The 6,000-nt window shown below is 47.7% G+C and overlaps 1 protein-coding gene across 2 annotated transcripts in view; it reads left to right on the top strand.

Moving 5' to 3' along the window:
* The first annotated feature begins 4,998 nt into the window (after window positions 1-4,998).
* UPF2 (UPF2 regulator of nonsense mediated mRNA decay) overlaps window positions 4,999-6,000 on the top strand; it is a 54,965-nt gene continuing 53,963 nt past the window's right edge. For both annotated transcript variants that reach the window (XM_058022854.1, XM_058022855.1), the window contains exon 1: window positions 4,999-5,076. The gene's annotated coding sequence lies outside the window, so the exon portion shown is untranslated. The remainder of the gene's footprint in view (window positions 5,077-6,000) is intronic.

The following is a 6,000-nucleotide window of genomic DNA, read 5'->3' as shown; positions in this document are numbered from 1 at the left end:
TACCCTTCTAGCACCTGCAAGAAAAGATGGAGATGGATTTTTTACAAGAGCATGTAGTGACAGGACAAGGAGAAATGGCTCCAAACCAAGGGAGGGTAGGTTTAGATTAGGTTTTAGGAGGATTCTCTTTGCTGTGAGCAGGGTAAGGTACCAGAGCAGGTTGTGCAGGGAAGTTGTGGATGTCCCACCTGTGGATGTGTCCAAGGACAGGTGGGATGGAGCTCTGATCATCTCTGGAATAGTGGAAGGTGTCCCTGCCTGTGGCAGGGGGTTGCACCAGATGATGTTTAAATGTCCCTTCCAATCTCAATCTTTCTGTGATTCTGTAAACTTTGTGTGAATGCAGGTCTGAGGTACTGGCAATTCCCTGTCCATAGGCTTGGTTGTAGCTATCACAATGAGGAAATCAAAGAGCATTTTTTGTCCAAATCAAACCATGGTGTTTGCCTTTGGAACAGGTGGAACTGGATTTCAGAACTGAATCAGTTCCAGTTGGTCTGGGATTTTATGATATTCACAGTTCTTGCAGAAGGGCCATTTGTGTTCCTTGAGGCCTGCATGGTTGGGTTTATGCATATTTATAAAAACCAATGTGGGAGAAAAATATAAAAATAAATGACCTGTAATACTGCAAGGAGGGCAAAAGGATACAATGACAGAAGGACAGTGGACATGTGGTCCATACAGTGAGGTGTAGTAAAAATGTGGCTGTGAATATTCATATTTTTTTCAATTAGAATGAAGGAACCTTAAAAATAATGCTGTGAGATTATGTGAATTTTTTGAAGCTGACAGTGGAGAGGGAGAAAACATTGATGTAGTTAAATATTTCCATTCTGTGCTTGGGGAAAAAGACAAATGTTGCAGGCAGATTGCAGGATGATGAAATACTTTTCCACAGTTCTTAAACAAATACCAGTCAAACAGCAGATACCACTGTGGTTTTACTTTGAATCATATAGGCAGTTAGTTGAATATTTCCCAATTAGCACTGATAGGAATAGGTTTGAACATTAAAAATTTTCCAGTTTCTCCAATGAGATGTTTCAGACACACAATGTGGATCTCAGAGAACTAACTGAATATTTGTATCTATAAGTTCACTTAATAGAAGTTTAATAAAGCCTAAGCAGGTGTTTATGAAATATATATCTCATCAAGTCAACTTGTTAGGGTTTTTATGTAAATCAAGGTCCAGTTCATAAAGATTGAAAGTACTTTACAGATTTGCCAACATAATCATCTTGTGTAGGACATGATTACACGTGACAAAAGCATTGCTGTAGCTTTATCTAGGTCAGGGAAAGGTTTTGTTGACTTTGATTCCTGTCTAAATGTGAGAAGGTGATACCTGTGCCAGTAGAAACTTCACTGCTGAGGGTGTGGGCAAAGTGACTCTCCCAGCCTGGCTCTCCTGGCACAAAGCCTGTCCTAGAGAAGGCTCTGGGAGAGGTTCATTCAGTACCACATAATGCTCTCACTGAAAACACTAGAAATGCCCCAAACCAAGCCTGTACAAACGAAATAGTGTCTGACTACCTGGCAGCATAGAAAATCAGCAGCACTGAGAAAATTTCTAAAGGAATTATCTTCCTTGCCACTTCAGTAGTTAGATCAACCCAAAAAAGCTGCCCACACCTTGTGGGCAGCTGATGAAGTTTGTCAGCTGGAGGTAAGTGGTGAGGAGCGGTTACCTTGAATCTGAGAGTCAAGATGGAGATAAGCAAACATGATTTATTTTAACAGGATGAAGATGGAGATAAGCAAACACAAATTATTTTAACAGGATGAGGTGAAAGCTTACATATATTCAAAGAGTATGTTCACTAAAATGTAGCTCCTTTCCAGGAAACAGTGGCTATAAATAATCTCCAAAAATCATGAGAAAAAAGCAGGTAGGTGTAAAAAAATTCTGTGAATATCCACTCACTCAGAAAAGAAGATAATTGCTGGATTTGGCTGCAAGGAAATCTAGAGGACACCTACAGATTCTACATTAGGCCAGTATTTGGCACAATTTAAATACTGTGTGCATGTTTGGTGCCAGTAATTGAGGAAGCATATTAAAAATATGGGAAGAAGAGCTTCAGGAATTAAAAAAAAGGCATGCTTTATTGTCTGAGATTCAGGAAACATCTGCCTGGTTTTGGTTTTGGTAAATCAGCACAAAAGCTGGATCAGTATGTGCACAAATGAAACAAGGTACTTCAGAAGGAAAAGTTTTCTGGAGTTTGCTTGCATGGCCTTTACAAGAGAGAGCTCCAACATAACTGTAAATGTGGGAGTGTGGCATAAACACAACGGGAGATTTTGCTTTCCTTTCAGAACTGTAGTGATTGTGCTTTTTATTCATGTTGGAAAGGGCAGCAGCATTGTGCTTCAGAAGAAAATAAGCCAACATCTCTTGATGTGATGCCAGTAAACCCAATTCCCCCTAAAAAGAGAAATCCAAAGGCACCCCCTGACAGGCCAAAGGATTGGTGCCTTTGGAAAATAAAGTGCCAACGCCAACATGGATTTTCTCTTCCCATTTTTACTGTTCTGCCATGGATCTTCTCCACTCCATTGATTCTGTTAAATCAACTTGGTAGTTTAAGATATTTTGGCAAGCAGCTGAGATCTTTGTGAGCAGGGACATGTGCATGATCTATGCCAACAACAAGCACGACTCCATCCTTTCAAGCTTGTCCAGAAAGAGATTTTTAGATATGTCTGCAAAATGAGCAGTGAAGTTAAACAGCAGGGAGGAGAGCTCTTCCCTGGAAAAAACAAAACAACCTGTCTCGTCCTGTACCAGCTGGCAGAACACACCTCAAGCTCTGCACCAGTAAACAGTGTCTTCTGTTGGGGCTGACTCTTGCCTCTGAGTAAAAAGCAACTTTAACCGTTGAATAATCTCACTATGTACACCCAGGCCTGTGCCTGCTGTCAAAGTCCAGTATTGCTGAAGGCTTGATCTAAGCCCAGAGGGGTGTAAAGGCTTTCCCAACCTAAAAGCTTCTGTCGGAACCTGGATTCAAAATGTAAAATAAACACCAGATTCTCACTCTGCAGCTCTGGGTTGTGCCAGCTTTTTCCAGCTTAGGCAGCTTTAGAGTTGCCCAAGAGGTGATGCTGTGCCCAGAACTGCAGGCAGAGAGCCTTTCCAACAAACCTGGGAGTTTCACTAAATTCACCACTGTAAAATATCCTCATGTCCAGGTGGGGACAGTGACTGGACTAGAGGGCACAGAGACCAAATTTAGACTAGAAAAGACACCCAATGACAGAATCACAGAATGGGTGTGTGGTGGTGCTCGCAGGGGTCCCAGGACCGAGGAAGAGATGAGAATGTTGACTCCATGTTTCAGAAGGCTGGTTTATTATTTTATATTATATTAAAGCTACACTAAAAGAATAGAGAAACGATTCAGCAGAAGGCTTGAAAGGAAAGGCAGGAATGGGATAATAACAAAAGCTCGTGACTCTCCAGATAGTCTGAAACAGCTGACTATGACTGGCCATTAATTAGAAACAACCACATGAGACCAATCACAGATGCACCTGTTGCATTCCACAGCAGCAGATAATCAATGTTTACATTTTGTTCCTGAGGCCTCTCAGCTTCTCAAGAGAAAAAATCCTAAGGAAAGGATTTTTCATAAAATTTGTCTGTGACATGGGTGGGTTTGGAAGGGACCTCTGGAGATCATCCAGTCCAATCCTCCTGCCAAGGCAGAGTCACATCCAGGTCTGTTGAGAATGTCTCCAGATGGAACCTCTGAGAGCAGCCTGTCCCATTGCCACCCTCAAGGTAAAGTTCTTCCTCATTGGAGGTGAAATCTCTTATGTTGTATTTTATGAGTGTTTATAGTGGTATTCTCAGGGGTCCCAGGATGAGGGAAGAAACCAGAATGTTGACTCCATGTTTCAGAAGGCTTGATTTATTATTTTATGATATATATTATATTAAAGCTATACTAAAAGAATAGAAGAATGGATTTAATCAGAAGGCTGGCTAAGAGTAGAATAGGAATGATAACAAAGGCTTGTGACTGACCAAGACTGTCTGGACAGCTGGGCTGTGATTGGCCATTAATTAGAAACAACCATGAGACCAATCACAGGTGCACCTGTTGCATTCCACAGCAGCAGATAATCATTGTTTACATTTTGTTCCTGAGGCCTCTTAGCGTCTCAGGAGAAAAAAATCCTAAGGAAAGGATTTTTCAGAAAATATCATGGCTACAAGTGTTGTTCTGTCACTTAGGACCACTGAGATGAGCCAGGCCCAGGCTCTTGGCGCCTGCCTTGGAGCCATTTATCGCACCCATGAAATGCCGTCTCAGTGTTCTCTCCTCCAGGCTGGCCAGGCCCAGCTCCCGCAGTCTCCTCACATTTGATGCTCCAGATCCGCCCCAGCCCTGAGGCTCCGCTGGACCCTCTGCAGCGGCTCCTTGTCCCCCTTGTGCTGGGGAGCCCAGAGCTGGGCACGGTAATGGACGCCCGAGAAGCCACCCTGAGGCGGTAATTTGGTGTTCGGACACTGTCACCCCAACGTTTTATCACGGTGACACCGGACAGCCCCACCCGCCACATGACGGCACAGACACGTCACCGCCGTGACGTCACGCGTCCCCACAAGCCGAGCCGCGCGCTGAGGCCACCAAGGAAGCGACATTCTGAGGGCCTTTCCCCCTTCCCGCCGCCGTGAGGGACGCGAGGCCGAACCCTTTTCCTCTTCCCTTCCCGTTCCTCTTCCCCTTCCGCCTCCGCACTCCCGGTAACCCGTCCGCCGGCAGGACCCCGCGCGGGGCTGCCCTCCGCGCTGCCTAACCCCCGCCCCTCGGGGAGCGCCGCTCCGCGCCGTCCGCAGCCGCGGCTCCGCCGCCCTGAAGCGGCGCCGCTCCTCCCCTGGCGCCCGGGCGTGGCGGGGCGGGCGCGGAGGGCTCGGTCGGGACAGCGCCGTGGGTCAGGCAGCGCCGGGCGGCCCGGTCGCCGTGAGGGGAGAAGCGCTCGGGGGCCTCGGAGGGGCGGAGGAGAAGGAGGAGGCGGCGGCGGCGGCGCCGGGCGGGCCCATGTCGGCACCGGGCACAGGTACCGCGGGCACCGACGGGACGGGAGGGCGGTGCCGGGGCGTGTGTGGGGAAGGGGTCTCGGGGACGGGGGGAGGAGGGCACAGGGGCCTGGCGGGGGCACGGGGAGGGGGTTCCGGAGGCGGACGGGCCGTGGGGCTCGGGTGGCGGTGCCTGGAGAGGGAGGCCGGGAGGGAAGCGGAAGCCGCTGGTGCCATCCGGGAACGGGCCCGGGCTGCGGGAGAGCTGCGAGCGGGGACTGGGGTGGTAGCCAAGGAGTCTTTTTGTACGTAGTGCCTTGTCTCTAGGCCTCTGCTTCACGGTGGGAAGCGCCTTCCTGCAAGTTTGGCAGCAAAACATTGTCCCCGAGAGGTACAGAAGCGAAAGTAAAAGTGCCCGCTGTTCGGCAGGCCGGCCAGATGTGTCAGTGGCCTGAAGTTTTGTCAGGGGAGGTTTCGGTGGGATATCAGGGAAAGGTTTTTCACCCAGAGGGTGGCTGGGCTCTGGAACAGGCTCCCCAGGGAAGTGGTCACAGCACCGAGCCCGACAGAACTCCAGAAGGGTTTGGACAATGTGCTCAGTACATGCTGTGACTCTTGGGGATGTCCTGTGCAGTGACAGTCGTTGGATTTGGATGATCCTTGTGGGTCCTTCCCAAGTCAGGATATTCTGTGGTTCTGTGAACTTTCCCTGACGCTCTGTGGGGGACTCCTCTCTCTCTGCACTAGGTGTTTGTTTTGGTTTTTTTTTTTTTTTTCTGTGTGCTGTGTCTCATTTTCCAAAACCTGTAAGTTTATTTTCTCCTCACTGACCTGGGTATTTTTCTTATGCACCTTCCCTTGCATTAAGAGAACCTTAATTGAATTTCAGTTTTTGAAACTTACAACCTTCTAGTGGTGTGGTAACTAGTGATGGAGGAGTTTGTTGCTCTTTGAGATTTTTCAGC

This window comes from Melospiza georgiana, chromosome 4, assembly GCF_028018845.1.
Source record: "Melospiza georgiana isolate bMelGeo1 chromosome 4, bMelGeo1.pri, whole genome shotgun sequence".
NCBI lineage: Eukaryota > Metazoa > Chordata > Aves > Passeriformes > Passerellidae > Melospiza > Melospiza georgiana.
Note: the sequence above shows the minus strand (reverse complement) of the source record. Positions and strands in the feature narration are given on the sequence as shown.